The sequence below is a fragment of the Melopsittacus undulatus genome, chromosome 9 (genome assembly GCF_012275295.1).
Source record: "Melopsittacus undulatus isolate bMelUnd1 chromosome 9, bMelUnd1.mat.Z, whole genome shotgun sequence".
Lineage (NCBI taxonomy): Eukaryota > Metazoa > Chordata > Aves > Psittaciformes > Psittaculidae > Melopsittacus > Melopsittacus undulatus.
This window is the reverse complement of record NC_047535.1, coordinates 11234539-11255076: the sequence shown is the minus strand read 5'-3', so window position 1 is coordinate 11255076 and position 20538 is coordinate 11234539. Positions and strand designations below refer to the sequence as shown.

General features: G+C 50.8%; 2 long non-coding RNA genes and 4 other non-coding genes across 6 annotated transcripts; 2 read left to right on the top strand and 4 right to left on the bottom strand.

Annotated features, from left to right (window-relative positions):
- Positions 1-1224: 1224 nt before the first annotated feature.
- LOC117436673 (uncharacterized) lies at positions 1225-2613 on the top strand. The gene is made up of 2 exons (XR_004550003.1): positions 1225-1295; positions 1827-2613. It is a non-coding gene; the product is annotated as an uncharacterized lncRNA (long non-coding RNA).
- Positions 2614-3213: 600 nt separating this feature from the next.
- On the bottom strand, positions 3214-3285 carry TRNAQ-CUG (transfer RNA glutamine (anticodon CUG)). The gene has a single exon. It is a non-coding gene; the product is annotated as a tRNA-Gln (tRNA).
- Positions 3286-6889: 3604 nt separating this feature from the next.
- Positions 6890-6971, bottom strand: TRNAS-AGA (transfer RNA serine (anticodon AGA)). The gene has a single exon. It is a non-coding gene; the product is annotated as a tRNA-Ser (tRNA).
- Positions 6972-10943: 3972 nt separating this feature from the next.
- Positions 10944-12332, top strand: LOC115945410 (uncharacterized). The gene is made up of 2 exons (XR_004079756.2): positions 10944-11014; positions 11546-12332. It is a non-coding gene; the product is annotated as an uncharacterized lncRNA (long non-coding RNA).
- A 600-nt stretch (positions 12333-12932) lies between these two features.
- Positions 12933-13004, bottom strand: TRNAQ-CUG (transfer RNA glutamine (anticodon CUG)). The gene has a single exon. It is a non-coding gene; the product is annotated as a tRNA-Gln (tRNA).
- A 3596-nt stretch (positions 13005-16600) lies between these two features.
- On the bottom strand, positions 16601-16682 carry TRNAS-AGA (transfer RNA serine (anticodon AGA)). Its single transcript has one exon. It is a non-coding gene; the product is annotated as a tRNA-Ser (tRNA).
- Between the last annotated feature and the right edge of the window lie 3856 nt (positions 16683-20538).

The following is a 20538-nucleotide window of genomic DNA, read 5'->3' as shown; positions in this document are numbered from 1 at the left end:
ACAAAGGGAGATTGAAAATGATAGGTAGCAGGCCAGTGTGTCAGGCAGCTCTCTTTCAAGAGAATTATCTATGGCATCTCTATAGTTACCTCCCTTGATGACTATACCATGCCCTAAGACTTCTTCTAACCAGGGGCATGGGCTCATCTTTGAGAAGTGGAGAACCCTTTGGAAACAAGGAAATCAGCACTTTGGAGGGTGATCAAAGAGATGCCGCATCCTTCCCGAAAGGAACCCACACACTCATTGACCTGTTTTGGTCTTTGATGAAGCTGGCACCTGAAGCTATGAGCTCTACTGTCCCTGACACATGTGAGACTGAGGCACCATCTCCACTGAAGTCAACAGCAGCGTGGCTCATGTTAGCCTGCAATTCCGGGGTTTTCCCAGCTCTTCCACATCACAAGGACTCCCAGCAGCTGCACTGGGAGACTGATCTGATGTCCCTTTGTAATTTGAAATGCATGGAATTGGCCACCCCATTCCTGACCCAGAAAAATGGTCTACGACCTTCTGGTCCCATGCCTGAACCTCTCCTCAAAAGCAGGCCATCCAGGCATCTGGTCTCTGGGATGCCCTTGCTGAACAAAACAGGTCAAATTGGGTGTGGGTCCCACGCAGGGAAGATGGCAGGCATCTCTTTCATCACAAAACCAGGCTGTGGTAGAGCCTGATGAGCATGCGCAGGGCGCTAACGGCCATCACTCCTTCCCACAGAAAAGTTCCTTATGGTGTACAATGGTCCTTCCTTGCTGTTGAGATTTGACACAACATTGAAAAAGCTGAGTTTCACTTCATGTATGGGTTCATGCAGTCTTGACCTTCTGATTGAGCTTACTCAGAGTATCCTGTGTCCCTACAATGACCTGTGGGGAGCATGTCTCTCCATGTTAACTGTAGTGCCTGAAAGGAAAGCCCTTGAGCTGATCTCATAACTGAATTTCACCATGACCGATAGCCGCACTCAACACTAACAAGGTAGAGGGATAGAAACACACTCTAAATATCCTTCTGCACATGCCTGAGACATCTGAATTGATCGATTTTACAAAGGCAGGGCAAAGATGAGTTGTTCTGATGTTCAGTGATAGAAAGAGGGAGCACAGTATTTCAGATGAAAGATGCAAGGGCATCATCACCAGCGAGGCCTTGGCGAGCAGCAGCTACTACGTGTTCAGGTGCTTCATGAGCAAGGAATGTTGATTCCCCCCAGGGCTCTGGAACACAGCATAAAAGCCTGCTCTACTCCAGGCTCTGCATCTTCCTCTCTTGCTTCCCTTTCCTCTAAGAACAAGGTAAGCCTCAGTCTGCTCTATCTCTTTCTGTGGGCCGAAGTTCTGTGCTGGTGCCTACTTAGGCTGATACTGGGCTGCCTCCGCTCGGCCCTGCAATGGGAATAGTCAACCCCTGAGACTTCTGTCCTTTTCATGGAGGTGACTGGGGGGAGCTGGGAAGAGGAGGGTTTTCCAAGCAGAAAGGATCAGTGGGGCTCAGATGCAGGGATGTCTGCTCACCAGAATTTGCATGTCCATCAGATGGTCTCTAACCAAATGGCCAATGCATGCAGAGCTGTCTTCAGTGCAGCACTGTTTGCTCTGGAGATGGGGTGTGATCAGGCAGTCCACAGGGGCTTTAACCCCAGTGAACTGGGTCCTGTTACAAAAGGGGCCAGTCTTCCAGTTCCATGCAGCCTGCTGGGGCACTGAGGGCTCTGGATGTTGCAAAGTCACTGCGTGTATTTAAACCAAGATCTACCCGCAGAGGACAAAGAAGACAAGGACACGCTAATATTGAGGTTTGTGCTCTCTGCCTGCTCTGTGTTTCAGCTTTGCCTCGCTCACCGAGAGATGTCTTGCTTCAGACCATGTCCCCCACGCCCCTGCGGCACCTGTGGCCCAACGCCACTTGCAAGCAGCTGCAGTGAGCCCTGTGTCGCCCGCTGTGCTGACTCGACCATTGCCATTGAGGCTTCCCCGGTGTTGGTGACCCTGCCGGGCCCCATCCTCACCTCTTTCCCGCAGAGCACAGCCGTGGGATCCTCTCTGTCAGCTGCGGTTGGGAGCGCCCTCAGCACTGGTGGGGTTCCCATCTCTTCTGGGGGCTCCCTTGGTCTGGGGGGGTCAGGCCTGTGTCTGCCTCCCCCTCGCTGCAGTTTCAACTGCTGAAGCTGGCAGATCATCCACATTGGAGCCAGAAGGAAGATGTGCACCCTGTATGAGCAGGAACATGGCCACGGTTTCCAGATGAGCTGGGTGTCCTCTTCCCACCTGCCAATATGGTGCTGTGCCTCCTGCTTTTCACTGCAGGGCAGGCCTTGCTCTACCTTCTCTGGCTCTGCTTAGCCCTGAGCCCCTGAGAGAAAGGGCTCCTTCTCTTTGGCTTTACTGAACCTCCTACTGGTGTGGGGGGAGTTGCAGAATCAGGGACTGCTCTTGGTGGCCTGGGAATACCACCAGGTGGAGCAGAATGGGAAAAGTGAACCGCTTTGTGTCCAACTTGTCCTTTGGAAACTGGTGGTTCTCTGTGCCTCCCTGAACCCTGCAGACATCTTTCTTGGTCTCTGTTCTGTGCCCCTGCATTTGCTCCTTCTGATTAAAGACTGTGTGCAGCATATCTGAAGACTCGTGGTGCTTTGTTCTCCTCCCCCTCCACTTAACTACCTGCTGTGCAAGGAGAGATCTGCTGTCTCTCATGACATGTCCCAAGCATGGACTACTGCAATATATTGCTGGAGCTCCCTGAACTGAACGAGTAGCAATTGGCAAGGATCAAGTTGGCAAAGAGAAACAGAAAAGCCCCAGAGAAACTGAGAGAGCAAGAAGCAGTGGGCAGAGTTGGAACTCTGGCTGCTGCCAGAGGCATTGGTGGTCAGAGATGGGAGAAGGTTGCTCAGGGAGTTGAAGATTCTCCATCTTTGGAGGTGTCCAACATAGAATCAGGCAAGGTCAGGAAAAATGTCCCCTGCTTGGCCTGGACTTTGACTTTCTGATTTACACCTCAGGTGTTGCATGATTTGATGAGAAACTCATGCATGCCCTCACGCAGGAGCAGCCAACATGTGCAAGGAAGCACAGAGGGTGCAAGGAAGCACAGTGGGTGCAAGGGCCAATGATCCAGATCAAAGTGCATGACACAACTGACTCAACAGCAAAAGCAAGGCTGTCAAGGTGTAAGCATGCTGAGAAAGGTCTGAGGGAGACAAAACCTTCCACAAGGTCCCACTGAGATTTGAACTCAGATCGCTGGATTCAGAGTCCAGAGTGCTCACCATTACACCATGGGACCTGTAGACACATGCTTTATAGGTCTTTGTCCTGCAGCCACCCTCCCTGAGACATAGGCTCCTGGCTCAGCTTGAAGTCTTTCCATGTCCCTGGCCATCAGTCATCAAGAGCAGCTTTCCTTCAGGGACGCTGGGCACATTTCACTCACAGAAAAGGTAGTGGCACAGCATTTTCTACAAGTCTCGCAGACCCTCTCTCACGAGGCACAGGCTGGTATCCCCCGAGAATCTTCCTTTTGCCTGATGAAACCTCCTGAAGACTTTTCCTGCTTAACATCTTCAACACTCGTACCTCAAAGGGTACATTCGCAGCCCAGTGATGGGTGGTTCTGTGATTGTGCTTGTGGGCTCTGGTGATGTTTTCTCCGTTCAACCATGCATGTTGGGCAGCCTCTCAATCTGCCACTCGAAGTTACGGTGTGTCCAGTTTCTCGCCCTGTAGCTCATACTAAGCAGCCTTTGCCCAGGTATCCTTACTCTCAGTTGCACTCCTAGCCAAGATCCTGACCTTGACAAATGGGGCAATCATGACAGAGGGCCCTGGACATGGTTCAACTGCAAAACCAGCTAGCAGGATGACCCAAAGCAATTTCTTATGTGTTGCACAAGCTGGGCTGCCTTCCTCTGCTGGGACAGTCTAGGCTGACTTCAAACCCTGTCCTTTCTTTCAGGGACACTCTGTCACCTTGTGCCACAGATTGGCCTCTCCCTCATGGAGAACACCGTTTGCTCTCCTGAGATGGCTCCAGACTCAGGTGCATTTTGCTGTGAGCCTGAGGGGTCTTTTCCTCATGATATCTGACCACCACATTGCCCACCAAAGAAGAGTGCATGCATACAGTGAGAAGAAGCTCCCTGCTTGAGGAAGGGGAATGCACTGTGACCCCTGAAATGCCTTCCAACCAGCAGGATTGATAGAGGGTAAAGTTGAAGCAGGGGCAGCCCCAGAGCTTGAGCAGGCAGCTCAGTGCCTGAGCCCTAGGGGGACTTGAGTGAGATACCCAACATGAAGGAGAATCCACATATTCTCTGGGCACCTGCTCCAATGCTTCACGACACCCTGAGGATCAATCAGTGGTCCAAAGCAGCCCCTGCACCCTGAATTTCCCAAGCTGGGCCATGCTCAGTCCTGGCTGGTGCCTGCTTGGCTTGGTGGTGCCCAGAGCACTAGCCACAAGGCAAGGCAGCAGAGGGGAGTGGATCCAGTGCCCCATGGGACCTGAACGTCTGTCGTGGTTTAAAACCAAGCCACACAGAGCTCATTCACTCACTGCCCTCCTTGCTCCCCCAACTCTCGGAGAGCTGGGAAGGAGAATCTAAAGAATGTAGCTGCCATGGGTTGAGATAAGAACAGTTTAATAACTAAGGTATAACACAAACCACTACTGCTACGACTACTTCTACTAGTAATGATAAAAGAAATAACAAGTGAAGAGAATACAACACCTCACCAGCCGCTGACACATAAATCACCCCACCCTGCCTGACCGAGCACCGACGTATACCTCCTCCATCCCACCAGAGTCCTAGGCCTTCCAGGTAACTCCCGGTTACATCCTGGGCATGACATGCTATGGTATGGAATACCTCTATGGCTAGCCTGTGTCAGGTGTCCTGTCTATCCTTCCTCCCGGCCTCCCCTCGTCCCTGGCAGAGCATGAGGCTCAGAAAAGGCCTTGGACAAACCAAACATTTGAGCAGTAACTCAAAACATATGTGCTATCAGCAACTGTTCCTAGTCCAAAATTCAAAACACTGCACTGCACCAGCTACCAGGAAGGAGAAAAATGACTGCTACTGCTGAACCCAGGGCAACATCCTAGGAAGAAGGATTCCTCTGGAACAGGAGAAGCAAGGCACCCTGGAGCCAGGCTGAGGAAAAGCTTGTCTGCATTGGCCAGGATTCAAATGTGGACGAAATACTTGCAAGGCAGCTATGCTCTCGACTATACCAGCAGTGCTCATGGGGGCGCTACTGCCTCCTGCTCCTCCACTTGCCAATCTGCCTGCCTTACTCTGCCAGGTCACAAAGTGACCTGTCTACTGGCTCTCCACATAAGCGCCTGGCCGCTCCCTTCCAGTCCTTCTTCCAGCCCCCTGCATGCAAAGGACTTCAAGCTGCTGGGATGTCTGTGTTTGTTCCCTCGGAGTGACATCTTGGATGCAGACACTCTCGCTGCTGGGTGCTAGTAACGGTGCCTCCTGCAGACTGCGTTCATTCCTGTACCAGCTCTGCACGTACTATGCACGTGGATGTGCCTTTGTGGCTACGCACCTTTGGTGGTGCAGTCACAGACAAGCCCCCAACCAGCTGTTCACTCCTTTCTAGGCTCTGGGTAGAGATGCAGAGAGCTGAAAAGAGGATGGGTCAGGACAAATATGACTTTGAAAAACACAGCTTAGCAAAAACACTTGTGGGCCAACCAGGCTTACCTTGGTGGAGGAGTTGGGACATTCAGGGTGGTGTGGAAATTGTTGCTGGTTAAAACAGATTCATGTAGTGAGAAACAGAAACACCAACATAAAACGCCATCTTTCCTCACATCTGTCCAAAGGTCTGTTTTACACATTCACACCACACTCCTTTCCCTGACTTGTACTCCCACCTTGCGCACCCCTGGCCTTACTGCTGCCTGACAGAGCAAGGCTGCGCCTGACACCGTGCAGCTTGCCATGGAGCCAGAGAAACCCCTTTTCTCTGTGCCTGGAACCATTCCTGTCCTGCCAACTCTGCTGGCCAGAGCATGCAGCAACCAGGCAGAGGAGGGAAAAGCAAAAGCGGGATAGAGAGGGCTGGCATAGGGGTGCAGATGTGAGCACAGTAAGGTGTCCTTTCTACTGCCTTTTCTGCATTTATTCGTGCTGTCTATCTCTCTGAGATTCTTTCTCCCTTGCAATGTTTTCCCCAGCCTCAGTGGCATGGCTACAGGGAATCGACCATGTGCCAGCAATGTGCGTTTCTCTCCTCTTTCTGAAGGCTCTTCCTGCATGTGCTTCTCAGAGTTTACTTTTTCCTTAAGATGCTAAACCACACAGGCAGGCTACCTGAAGCCCAGCATCTGCCGCTGCTCTAGGATGGGCAGGTGGGCATGCAACTGAAAGAAGACCTCTGGGAAGTGTCTGGCTCTTTTCTGTCCCACCCACCAGGATTGGTGGAGACAGGGGATGGTCTCCTGATATCACAGCCATTGCCGTGTCCCTTTTTGCCAATTCCACATCTTTCCCAGAACAGGAGGGCAGAGATCACACTCACCTCTCATCATCTCATCCTTCAGTTAAATTTGGAAAGCCCCCTTGGAAAGGTTGTTCTTTTTTGAGCCTGGTGGGGACTGGTCAGGCACAATACCTCCACGCCCCCAGACTCTTCAGTTGTACTCAAGACCCAGCAACAGTTGAGCTCTTTTCATGGCCCATACTCAGCCCAGGTCCATAGTCTTCACCTCAAGTGCCTACCTTGTCAATGGGAGTAGAGTTTACCATTCAATCAGGACAAGACCAAGAGGGAAAGGGCTTTAACTGTCTGCCTGGGCACCAGGCACACTGTGGAGCTGCAAACCACTGCAGAAACCTGGTCATTTGGTAGCAACCCAAAAAACAGCTGTTCACCGTAGCTGGCAGGATTCGAACCTGCGCGGGGAAACCCCAATGGATTTCTAGTCCATCACCTTCACCACTCGGCCACAACTACCTGATGCAACCCTCTCTGCCGCACAGATCACAGTGCCTGTGTGTCATGGTTTGAGCAGTAGCAGTCATTTTTTCTCCTTCTTGTGGCTGGTGCAGTGCTGTGTTTTGACTTCTGGGCTGGGAGCAGTTGTTTGGTGGCTGGCATGTTTTGAGGGTGTTTTTGTTCAAGGCCTTTTCTGAGCACATGCTCTGCCGGGGAGGAGGGGAGGCCGGGAGGAAGGAGAGACAGGACACCTGACCCAGGTTAGCCAATGAGGTATTCCATACCATAGCACGTGATGCCCAGGAGGCAACTGGGAGAGAGAGCTGGAGGGGTGGACCTCTGGAGGAAAATGGAGGAGGGAGGACGCGGTGCTCGGCCGGGCAGGGTGGAGTGAGTTATGGGTCAGTGGCTGGTGGGGTGTTGTATTCTTTTCGCTTGTTATCGGCTGTATCATTATTATTGTGTTATGCCTTAGCTATTAAACCGTTCTTATCTCAACCCGTGGGGGCTACATTCCTTGGATTCTCCTTCCTAACTCTCTGGGAGTTGGGGGACTTAGTTTAAACCACGACACTGTGCAATGACACTGGGTCTCAGGGAGCTTCAGGGCATTGCTTCACTTTGAGATTTCTAGCCAGGACTTTCACTGCACATGTAATGAATCAAAGACCTCTCTGTGTTATCTCCAGGCACCCTGGAGACGCTGACTCACCCTGTTCAGGAGACGGCACTGCAGGGACATCCTCAACCTTGGTACAGCACAGTTCCTGGCAGCTAAGAGCTGAGACAGCTTCATGTCTCTTGCAGCTTATGGCTTATGGACCAAGGAAAAAGAAGAGCCTCTCAGAATGGGACTCTCAGTCTGAAGGCGACAAAGCTACTCAAGCCTTTTCTAGTTCAACAGTTGCTTAAAGCAAAACAAGCTACAGTCCTTCCTCTGCTGACATTCAGAAAACAGTCTGCATGGTGAGGTTGTCTGTGGCATTTGTGTTAGCACAGTGTTTACAGGCTTCCCTGCATCTCAACCTACAAAAGGACCTCGAGTCCATCTCTCAGAGCACCTGAGAGTAATTGTGATGACAAAGGCAGAAATGCCTTTGAGGAAGCAGAACTTTTGGAGGATTGAGGCTATGAGCTCTGGCAAGGCTGGCTTGCCTGCATCCAGGGCACTGTGTTCTCTGAGGTCCACAGCAGCGTGACTCATGTTAGCCTGCAATTCAGGGGTTTTCCCAACTCTTCCACATCACAAGGACTCCCAGCTATTCTGGGAGACTGATCCGATGTCCCTTTGTAATTTGAAATGCATGGAAATGGTCACCCCAGCTCTGACAGAGAACAATGAGCTTCTGGCTCCCTTCCCTGCAGCTCTCCTCAAAAGCAGGCCATCCAGGCATCTGATCTCTGGGACACCCTTGCTGAGAAAAACACGTCAATTTGGGTGTGGGTCTCACTCAGGGAAGGTGGCGGGCATCTTTGTCGTCACAAAACCAGGCCGTGGTGGAGCTTGATGAACTTAAACAAGGTACTCATGGCTATCACTCCTTCCAGCAGGGAATTTCCTCATAGTGCACAATGGTCCTTTCTTGCTGTTGAGGGTACGGAGGTGAGAGTGTCCGTCCTGCAGTTCCCCAGGTCTTCCTTTCTTCCCTTTATATATCTGGGGGGTTATATTTCCCCTTTTCCGGCCACTGGGTATTTTACAACTTCACTATTTTGATGAATAGTGGTTTAGCAACTTCCTCTGACAGTTCCTGCAGATCTCTTGGGTGCATCTCCTCAGTTCCCAAAGGACTTGTGCACTTTCAAGTTCCTGACGTGGTCTTGAACTTCCATCCTTCTTCATGCTGGTCACAGACAGGCCTCCCGCTTGGCTCACCTGAAGTGTGGGGCTACAACTTCTTTCACCTTCCTTTGCTGTTCTATGTACCTGAAGAATGCCTTCTAGTTATTTTTTCGTGGCCCCAGACAAGTTCAGCTCCAACTATGCTTTAGTTTTCCTGATGCCCTCCATACACGCCCATGACATTCCCTGTAAAATGCCCTGGATGTTTATCCCTGCCTTCACTGCCTGTGCATATTTGGTATGTTTTACTTTTAGTTTAGTTTAGGTTAGGTTAGGTTAGTTTAGTTTAATTTAGTTTAGTTCAGTTTGGTTTGGTTCTGTTTGGTTTCGTTCAGTTTGGTTTGGTTTGGTTCAGTTTGCTTCAGTTTGTCTACCAGGCCTTGCCTTCCCCAAGCTTGACTCCTGCTTATCCTGTCCGACTTCTTGCATGTTGTTATTTCTAGAGGCTTCAGAAAAATGTCTTTCAATATGTCCCAGCTCTCGGCATCCTTTGTCTCTGAGGACAAGTGCCAATGGATCGCACACGGTAGCACCTTAAGCAGCCAATAGCTTGCCTTTCTACAGTGTAGGGTCCTGACTCTACTTTTTACCTACCCTATACCTCTCAAGGCTGAGAATTCTACCAAGACATGATTGCTGCTGACCAGGCAACCTCCTGTCTTGACCTCTCTGCTAAGTTCTTCTGCACTAGTAAGGAGCAGGGCTAGCAGTGTCTCTCCTCTGATCAAATTCTCCATCACCTCTACAAGGAAGTAGTCCACAACAGACTCCAGTAGTATCCTGGACTGCTTTTGGATTGCTGTGTCACTTTGCCAACAGATGTCTTGGTGGTTGAAGTACCTTGTCGGGGTCAGGACCTAAGAGGAGACAATGCCTCCTTAGGCTTTGCCACAGGCAGTTTTTACTGCCCACCAGCTCAGATAACAAAGGGAGATTGAAAATGATAGGTAGCAGGCCAGTGTGTCAGGCAGCTCTCTTTCAAGAGAATTATCTATGGCATCTCTATAGTTACCTCCCTTGATGACTATACCATGCCCTAAGACTTCTTCTAACCAGGGGCATGGGCTCATCTTTGAGAAGTGGAGAACCCTTTGGAAACAAGGAAATCAGCACTTTGGAGGGTGATCAAAGAGATGCCGCATCCTTCCCGAAAGGAACCCACACACTCATTGACCTGTTTTGGTCTTTGATGAAGCTGGCACCTGAAGCTATGAGCTCTACTGTCCCTGACACATGTGAGACTGAGGCACCATCTCCACTGAAGTCAACAGCAGCGTGGCTCATGTTAGCCTGCAATTCTGGGGTTTTCCCAGCTCTTCCACATCACAAGGACTCCCAGCAGCTGCACTGGGAGACTGATCTGATGTCCCTTTGTAATTTGAAATGCATGGAATTGGCCACCCCATTCCTGACCCAGAAAAATGGTCTACGACCTTCTGGTCCCATGCCTGAACCTCTCCTCAAAAGCAGGCCATCCAGGCATCTGGTCTCTGGGATGCCCTTGCTGAACAAAACAGGTCAAATTGGGTGTGGGTCCCACGCAGGGAAGATGGCAGGCATCTCTTTCATCACAAAACCAGGCTGTGGTAGAGCCTGATGAGCATGCGCAGGGCGCTAACGGCCATCACTCCTTCCCACAGAAAAGTTCCTTATGGTGTACAATGGTCCTTCCTTGCTGTTGAGATTTGACACAACATTGAAAAAGCTGAGTTTCACTTCATGTATGGGTTCATGCAGTCTTGACCTTCTGATTGAGCTTACTCAGAGTATCCTGTGTCCCTACAATGACCTGTGGGGAGCATGTCTCTCCATGTTAACTGTAGTGCCTGAAAGGAAAGCCCTTGAGCTGATCTCATAACTGAATTTCACCATGACCGATAGCCGCACTCAACACTAACAAGGTAGAGGGATAGAAACACACTCTAAATATCCTTCTGCACATGCCTGAGACATCTGAATTGATCGATTTTACAAAGGCAGGGCAAAGATGAGTTGTTCTGATGTTCAGTGATAGAAAGAGGGAGCACAGTATTTCAGATGAAAGATGCAAGGGCATCATCACCAGCGAGGCCTTGGCGAGCAGCAGCTACTACGTGTTCAGGTGCTTCATGAGCAAGGAATGTTGATTCCCCCCAGGGCTCTGGAACACAGCATAAAAGCCTGCTCTACTCCAGGCTCTGCATCTTCCTCTCTTGCTTCCCTTTCCTCTAAGAACAAGGTAAGCCTCAGTCTGCTCTATCTCTTTCTGTGGGCCGAAGTTCTGTGCTGGTGCCTACTTAGGCTGATACTGGGCTGCCTCCGCTCGGCCCTGCAATGGGAATAGTCAACCCCTGAGACTTCTGTCCTTTTCATGGAGGTGACTGGGGGGAGCTGGGAAGAGGAGGGTTTTCCAAGCAGAAAGGATCAGTGGGGCTCAGATGCAGGGATGTCTGCTCACCAGAATTTGCATGTCCATCAGATGGTCTCTAACCAAATGGCCAATGCATGCAGAGCTGTCTTCAGTGCAGCACTGTTTGCTCTGGAGATGGGGTGTGATCAGGCAGTCCACAGGGGCTTTAACCCCAGTGAACTGGGTCCTGTTACAAAAGGGGCCAGTCTTCCAGTTCCATGCAGCCTGCTGGGGCACTGAGGGCTCTGGATGTTGCAAAGTCACTGCGTGTATTTAAACCAAGATCTACCCGCAGAGGACAAAGAAGACAAGGACACGCTAATATTGAGGTTTGTGCTCTCTGCCTGCTCTGTGTTTCAGCTTTGCCTCGCTCACCGAGAGATGTCTTGCTTCAGACCATGTCCCCCACGCCCCTGCGGCACCTGTGGCCCAACGCCACTTGCAAGCAGCTGCAGTGAGCCCTGTGTCGCCCGCTGTGCTGACTCAACCATTGCCATTGAGGCTTCCCCGGTGTTGGTGACCCTGCCGGGCCCCATCCTCACCTCTTTCCCGCAGAGCACAGCCGTGGGATCCTCTCTGTCAGCTGCGGTTGGGAGCGCCCTCAGCACTGGTGGGGTTCCCATCTCTTCTGGGGGCTCCCTTGGTCTGGGGGGGTCAGGCCTGTGTCTGCCTCCCCCTCGCTGCAGTTTCAACTGCTGAAGCTGGCAGATCATCCACATTGGAGCCAGAAGGAAGATGTGCACCCTGTATGAGCAGGAACATGGCCACGGTTTCCAGATGAGCTGGGTGTCCTCTTCCCACCTGCCAATATGGTGCTGTGCCTCCTGCTTTTCACTGCAGGGCAGGCCTTGCTCTACCTTCTCTGGCTCTGCTTAGCCCTGAGCCCCTGAGAGAAAGGGCTCCTTCTCTTTGGCTTTACTGAACCTCCTACTGGTGTGGGGGGAGTTGCAGAATCAGGGACTGCTCTTGGTGGCCTGGGAATACCACCAGGTGGAGCAGAATGGGAAAAGTGAACCGCTTTGTGTCCAACTTGTCCTTTGGAAACTGGTGGTTCTCTGTGCCTCCCTGAACCCTGCAGACATCTTTCTTGGTCTCTGTTCTGTGCCCCTGCATTTGCTCCTTCTGATTAAAGACTGTGTGCAGCATATCTGAAGACTCGTGGTGCTTTGTTCTCCTCCCCCTCCACTTAACTACCTGCTGTGCAAGGAGAGAGCTGCTGTCTCTCATGACATGTCCCAAGCATGGACTACTGCAATATATTGCTGGAGCTCCCTGAACTGAACGAGTAGCAATTGGCAAGGATCAAGTTGGCAAAGAGAAACAGAAAAGCCCCAGAGAAACTGAGAGAGCAAGAAGCAGTGGGCAGAGTTGGAACTCTGGCTGCTGCCAGAGGCATTGGTGGTCAGAGATGGGAGAAGGTTGCTCAGGGAGTTGAAGATTCTCCATCTTTGGAGGTGTCCAACATAGAATCAGGCAAGGTCAGGAAAAATGTCCCCTGCTTGGCCTGGACTTTGACTTTCTGATTTACACCTCAGGTGTTGCATGATTTGATGAGAAACTCATGCATGCCCTCACGCAGGAGCAGCCAACATGTGCAAGGAAGCACAGAGGGTGCAAGGAAGCACAGTGGGTGCAAGGGCCAATGATCCAGATCAAAGTGCATGACACAACTGACTCAACAGCAAAAGCAAGGCTGTCAAGGTGTAAGCATGCTGAGAAAGGTCTGAGGGAGACAAAACCTTCCACAAGGTCCCACTGAGATTTGAACTCAGATCGCTGGATTCAGAGTCCAGAGTGCTCACCATTACACCATGGGACCTGTAGACACATGCTTTATAGGTCTTTGTCCTGCAGCCACCCTCCCTGAGACATAGGCTCCTGGCTCAGCTTGAAGTCTTTCCATGTCCCTGGCCATCAGTCATCAAGAGCAGCTTTCCTTCAGGGACGCTGGGCACATTTCACTCACAGAAAAGGTAGTGGCACAGCATTTTCTACAAGTCTCGCAGACCCTCTCTCACGAGGCACAGGCTGGTATCCCCCGAGAATCTTCCTTTTGCCTGATGAAACCTCCTGAAGACTTTTCCTGCTTAACATCTTCAACACTCGTACCTCAAAGGGTACATTCGCAGCCCAGTGATGGGTGGTTCTGTGATTGTGCTTGTGGGCTCTGGTGATGTTTTCTCCGTTCAACCATGCATGTTGGGCAGCCTCTCAATCTGCCACTCGAAGTTACGGTGTGTCCAGTTTCTCGCCCTGTAGCTCATACTAAGCAGCCTTTGCCCAGGTATCCTTACTCTCAGTTGCACTCCTAGCCAAGATCCTGACCTTGACAAATGGGGCAATCATGACAGAGGGCCCTGGACATGGTTCAACTGCAAAACCAGCTAGCAGGATGACCCAAAGCAATTTCTTATGTGTTGCACAAGCTGGGCTGCCTTCCTCTGCTGGGACAGTCTAGGCTGACTTCAAACCCTGTCCTTTCTTTCAGGGACACTCTGTCACCTTGTGCCACAGATTGGCCTCTCCCTCATGGAGAACACCGTTTGCTCTCCTGAGATGGCTCCAGACTCAGGTGCATTTTGCTGTGAGCCTGAGGGGTCTTTTCCTCATGATATCTGACCACCACATTGCCCACCAAAGAAGAGTGCATGCATACAGTGAGAAGAAGCTCCCTGCTTGAGGAAGGGGAATGCACTGTGACCCCTGAAATGCCTTCCAACCAGCAGGATTGATAGAGGGTAAAGTTGAAGCAGGGGCAGCCCCAGAGCTTGAGCAGGCAGCTCAGTGCCTGAGCCCTAGGGAAACTTGAGTGAGATACCCAACATGAAGGAGAATCCACATATTCTCTGGGCACCTGCTCCAATGCTTCACGACACCCTGAGGATCAATCAGTGGTCCAAAGCAGCCCCTGCACCCTGAATTTCCCAAGCTGGGCCATGCTCAGTCCTGGCTGGTGCCTGCTTGGCTTGGTGGTGCCCAGAGCACTAGCCACAAGGCAAGGCAGCAGAGGGGAGTGGATCCAGTGCCCCATGGGACCTGAACGTCTGTCGTGGTTTAAAACCAAGCCACACAGAGCTCATTCACTCACTGCCCTCCTTGCTCCCCCAACTCTCGGAGAGCTGGGAAGGAGAATCTAAAGAATGTAGCTGCCATGGGTTGAGATAAGAACAGTTTAATAACTAAGGTATAACACAAACCACTACTGCTACGACTACTTCTACTAGTAATGATAAAGGAAATAACAAGTGAAGAGAATACAACACCTCACCAGCCGCTGACACATAAATCACCCCACCCTGCCCGACCGAGCACCGACGTATACCTCCTCCATCCCCCCAGAGTCCTAGGCCTTCCAGGTAACTCCCGGTTACATCCTGGGCATGACATGCTATGGTATGGAATACCTCTATGGCTAGCCTGTGTCAGGTGTCCTGTCTATCCTTCCTCCCGGCCTCCCCTCGTCCCTGGCAGAGCATGAGGCTCAGAAAAGGCCTTGGACAAACCAAACATTTGAGCAGTAACTCAAAACATATGTGCTATCAGCAACTGTTCCTAGTCCAAAATTCAAAACACTGCACTGCACCAGCTACCAGGAAGGAGAAAAATGACTGCTACTGCTGAACCCAGGGCAACATCCTAGGAAGAAGGATTCCTCTGGAACAGGAGAAGCAAGGCACCCTGGAGCCAGGCTGAGGAAAAGCTTGTCTGCATTGGCCAGGATTCAAATGTGGACGAAATACTTGCAAGGCAGCTATGCTCTCGACTATACCAGCAGTGCTCATGGGGGCACTACTGCCTCCTGCTCCTCCACTTGCCAATCTGCCTGCCTTACTCTGCCAGGTCACAAAGTGACCTGTCTACTGGCTCTCCACATAAGCGCCTGGCCGCTCCCTTCCAGTCCTTCTTCCAGCCCCCTGCATGCAAAGGACTTCAAGCTGCTGGGATGTCTGTGTTTGTTCCCTGGGAGTGACATCTTGGATGCGGACACTCTCGCTGCTGGGTGCTAGTAACGGTGCCTCCTGCAGACTGCGTTCATTCCTGTACCAGCTCTGCACGTACTATGCACGTGGATGTGCCTTTGTGGCTACGCACCTTTGGTGGTGCAGTCACAGACAAGCCCCCAACCAGCTGTTCACTCCTTTCTAGGCTCTGGGTAGAGATGCAGAGAGCTGAAAAGAGGATGGGTCAGGACAAATATGACTTTGAAAAACACAGCTTAGCAAAAACACTTGTGGGCCAACCAGGCTTACCTTGGTGGAGGAGTTGGGACATTCAGGGTGGTGTGGAAATTGTTGCTGGTTAAAACAGATTCATGTAGTGAGAAACAGAAACACCAACATAAAACGCCATCTTTCCTCACATCTGTCCAAAGGTCTGTTTTACACATTCACACCACACTCCTTTCCCTGACTTGTACTCCCACCTTGCGCACCCCTGGCCTTACTGCTGCCTGACAGAGCAGGGCTGCGCCTGACACCGTGCAGCTTGCCATGGAGCCAGAGAAACCCCTTTTCTCTGTGCCTGGAACCATTCCTGTCCTGCCAACTCTGCTGGCCAGAGCATGCAGCAACCAGGCAGAGGAGGGAAAAGCAAAAGCGGGATAGAGAGGGCTGGCATAGGGGTGCAGATGTGAGCACAGTAAGGTGTCCTTTCCACTGCCTTTTCTGCATTTATTCGTGCTGACTATCTCTCTGAGATTCTTTCTCCCTTGCAATGTTTTCCCCAGCCTCAGTGGCATGGCTACAGGGAATCGACCATGTGCCAGCAATGTGCGTTTCTCTCCTCTTTCTGAAGGCTCTTCCTGCATGTGCTTCTCAGAGTTTACTTTTTCCTTAAGATGCTAAACCACACAGGCAGGCTACCTGAAGCCCAGCATCTGCCGCTGCTCTAGGATGGGCAGCTGGGCATGCAACTGAAAGAAGACCTCTGGGAAGTGTCTGGCTCTTTTCTGTCCCACCCACCAGGATTGGTGGAGACAGGGGATGGTCTCCTGATATCACAGCCATTGCCGTGTCCCTTTTTGCCATCTTTCCCAGAACAGGAGGGCAGAGATCACACTCACCTCTCATCATCTCATCCTTCAGTTAAATTTGGAAAGCCCCCTTGGAAAGGTTGTTCTTTTTTGAGCCTGGTGGGGACTGGTCAGGCACAATACCTCCACGCCCCCAGACTCTTCAGTTGTACTCAAGACCCAGCAACAGTTGAGCTCTTTTCATGGCCCATACTCAGCCCAGGTCCATAGTCTTCACCTCAAGTGCCTACCTTGTCAATGGGAGTAGAGTTTACCATTCAATCAGGACAAGACCAAGAGGGAAAGGGCTTTAACTGTCTGCCTGGGCACCAGGCACACTGTGGAGCTGCAAACCACTGCAGAAACCTGGTCATTTGGTAGCAACCCAAAAAACAGCTGTTCACCGTAGCTGGCAGGATTCGAACCTGCGCGGGGAAACCCCAATGGATTTCTAGTCCATCGCCTTCACCACTCGGCCACAACTACCTGATGCAACCCTCTCTGCCGCACAGATCACAGTGCCTGTGTGTCATGGTTTGAGCAGTAGCAGTCATTTTTTCTCCTTCTTGTGGCTGGTGCAGTGCTGTGTTTTGACTTCTGGGCTGGGAGCAGTTGTTTGGTGGCTGGCATGTTTTGAGGGTGTTTTTGTTCAAGGCCTTTTCTGAGCACATGCTCTGCCGGGGAGGAGGGGAGGCCGGGAGGAAGGAGAGACAGGACACCTGACCCAGGCTAGCCAATGAGGTATTCCATACCATAGCACGTGATGCCCAGGAGGCAACTGGGAGAGAGAGCTGGAGGGGTGGACCTCTGGAGGAAAATGGAGGAGGGAGGACGCGGTGCTCGGCCGGGCAGGGTGGAGTGAGTTATGGGTCAGTGGCTGGTGGGGTGTTGTATTCTTTTCGCTTGTTATCGGCTGTATCATTATTATTGTGTTATGCCTTAGCTATTAAACCGTTCTTATCTCAACCCGTGGGGGCTACATTCCTTGGATTCTCCTTCCTAACTCTCTGGGAGTTGGGGGACTTAGTTTAAACCACGACACTGTGCAATGACACTGGGTCTCAGGGAGCTTCAGGGCATTGCTTCACTTTGAGATTTCTAGCCAGGACTTTCACTGCACATGTAATGAATCAAAGACCTCTCTGTGTTATCTCCAGGCACCCTGGAGATGCTGACTCACCCTGTTCAAGAGACGGCACTGCAGGGACATCCTGAACCTGGGTACAGCACAGTTCCTGGCAGCTAAGAGCTGAGACAACTTCATGTCTCTTGCAGCTTATGGCTTATGGACCAAGGAAAAAGAAGAGCCTCTCAGAATGGGACTCTCAGTCTGAAGGCGACAAAGCTACTCAAGCCTTTTCTAGTTCAACAGTTGCTTAAAGCAAAACAAGCTACAGTCCTTCCTCTGCTGACATTCAGAAAACAGTCTGCATGGTGAGGTTGTCTGTGGCATTTGTGTTAGCACAGTGTTTACAGGCTTCCCTGCATCTCAACCTACAAAAGGACCTCGAGTCCATCTCTCAGAGCACCTGAGAGTAATTGTGATGACAAAGGCAGAAATGCCTTTGAGGAAGCAGAACTTTTGGAGGATTGAGGCTATGAGCTCTGGCAAGGCTGGCTTGCCTGCATCCAGGGCACTGTGTTCTCTGAGGTCCACAGCAGCGTGACTCATGTTAGCCTGCAATTCAGGGGTTTTCCCAACTCTTCCACATCACAAGGACTCCCAGCTATTCTGGGAGACTGATCCGATGTCCCTTTGTAATTTGAAATGCATGGAAATGGTCACCCCAGCTCTGACAGAGAACAATGAGCTTCTGGCTCCCTTCCCTGCAGCTCTCCTCAAAAGCAGGCCATCCAGGCATCTGATCTCTGGGACACCCTTGCTGAGAAAAACACGTCAATTTGGGTGTGGGTCTCACTCAGGGAAGGTGGCGGGCATCTTTGTCGTCACAAAACCAGACCGTGGTGGAGCTTGATGAACTTAAACAAGGTACTCATGGCTATCACTCCTTCCAGCAGGGAATTTCCTCATAGTGCACAATGGTCCTTTCTTGCTGTTGAGGGTACGGAGGTGAGAGTGTCCGTCCTGCAGTTCCCCAGGTCTTCCTTTCTTCCCTTTATATATCTGGGGGGTTATATTTCCCCTTTTCCGGCCACTGGGTATTTTACAACTTCACTATTTTGATGAATAGTGGTTTAGCAACTTCCTCTGACAGTTCCTGCAGATCTCTTGGGTGCATCTCCTCAGTTCCCAAAGGACTTGTGCACTTTCAAGTTCCTGACGTGGTCTTGAACTTCCATCTTCTTCATGCTGGTCACAGACAGGCCTCCCGCTTGGCTCACCTGAAGTGTGGGGCTACAACTTCTTTCACCTTCCTTTGCTGTTCTATGTACCTGAAGAATGCCTTCTAGTTATTTTTCATGGCCCCAGACAAGTTCAGCTCCAACTATGCTTTAGTTTTCCTGATGCCCTCCATACACGCCCATGACATTCCCTGTAAAATGCCCTGGATGTTTATCCCTGCCTTCACTGCCTGTGCATATTTGGTATGTTTTAATTTTAGTTTAGTTTAGGTTAGGTTAGGTTAAGTTAGGTTAGGTTAGGTTATGTTATGTTAGCTTAATTTAGTATTGTTTCGTTTAGTTCTGTTTGGTTTCGTTCAGTATGGTTCAGTTTGGTTCAGTTTGTCTACCAGGCCTTGCCTTCCCCAAGCTTGACTCCTGCTTATCCTGTCCGACTTCTTGCATGTTGTTATTTCTAGAGGCTTCAGAAAAATGTCTTTCAATATGTCCCAGCTCTCGGCATCCTTTGTCTCTGAGGACAAGTGCCAATGGATCGCACACGGTAGCGCCTTAAGCAGCCAATAGCTTGCCTTTCTACAGTGTAGGGTCCTGACTCTACTTTTTACCTACCCTATACCTCTCAAGGCTGAGAATTCTACCAAGACATGATTGCTGCTGACCAGGCAACCTCCTGTCTTGACCTCTCTGCTAAGTTCTTCTGCACTAGTAAGGAGCAGGGCTAGCAGTGTCTCTCCTCTGATCAAATTCTCCATCACCTCTACAAGGAAGTAGTCCACAACAGACTCCAGTAGTATCCTGGACTGCTTTTGGATTGCTGTGTCACTTTGCCAACAGATGTCTTGGTGGTTGAAGTACCTTGTCGGGGTCAGGACCTAAGAGGAGACAATGCCTCCTTAGGCTTTGCCACAGGCAGTTTTTACTGCCCACCAGCTCAGATAACAAAGGGAGATTGAAAATGATAGGTAGCAGGCCAGTGTGTCAGGCAGCTCTCTTTCAAGAGAATTATCTATGGCATCTCTATAGTTACCTCCCTTGATGACTATACCATGCCCTAAGACTTCTTCTAACCAGGGGCATGGGCTCATCTTTGAGAAGTGGAGAACCCTTTGGAAACAAGGAAATCAGCACTTTGGAGGGTGATCAAAGAGATGCCGCATCCTTCCCGAAAGGAACCCACACACTCATTGACCTGTTTTGGTCTTTGATGAAGCTGGCACCTGAAGCTATGAGCTCTACTGTCCCTGACACATGTGAGACTGAGGCACCATCTCCACTGAAGTCAACAGCAGCGTGGCTCATGTTAGCCTGCAATTCTGGGGTTTTCCCAGCTCTTCCACATCACAAGGACTCCCAGCAGCTGCACTGGGAGACTGATCTGATGTCCCTTTGTAATTTGAAATGCATGGAATTGGCCACCCCATTCCTGACCCAGAAAAATGGTCTACGACCTTCTGGTCCCATGCCTGCACCTCTCCTCAAAAGCAGGCCATCCAGGCATCTGGTCTCTGGGATGCCCTTGCTGAACAAAACAGGTCAAATTGGGTGTGGGTCCCACGCAGGGAAGATGGCAGGCATCTCTTTCATCACAAAACCAGGCTGTGGTAGAGCCTGATGAGCATGCGCAGGGCGCTAACGGCCATCACTCCTTCCCACAGAAAAGTTCCTTATGGTGTACAATGGTCCTTCCTTGCTGTTGAGATTTGACACAACATTGAAAAAGCTGAGTTTCACTTCATGTATGGGTTCATGCAGTCTTGACCTTCTGATTGAGCTTACTCAGAGTATCCTGTGTCCCTACAATGACCTGTGGGGAGCATGTCTCTCCATGTTAACTGTAGTGCCTGAAAGGAAAGCCCTTGAGCTGATCTCATAACTGAATTTCACCATGACCGATAGCCGCACTCAACACTAACAAGGTAGAGGGATAGAAACACACTCTAAATATCCTTCTGCACATGCCTGAGACATCTGAGTTGATCGATTTTACAAAGGCAGGGCAAAGATGAGTTGTTCTGATGTTCAGTGATAGAAAGAGGGA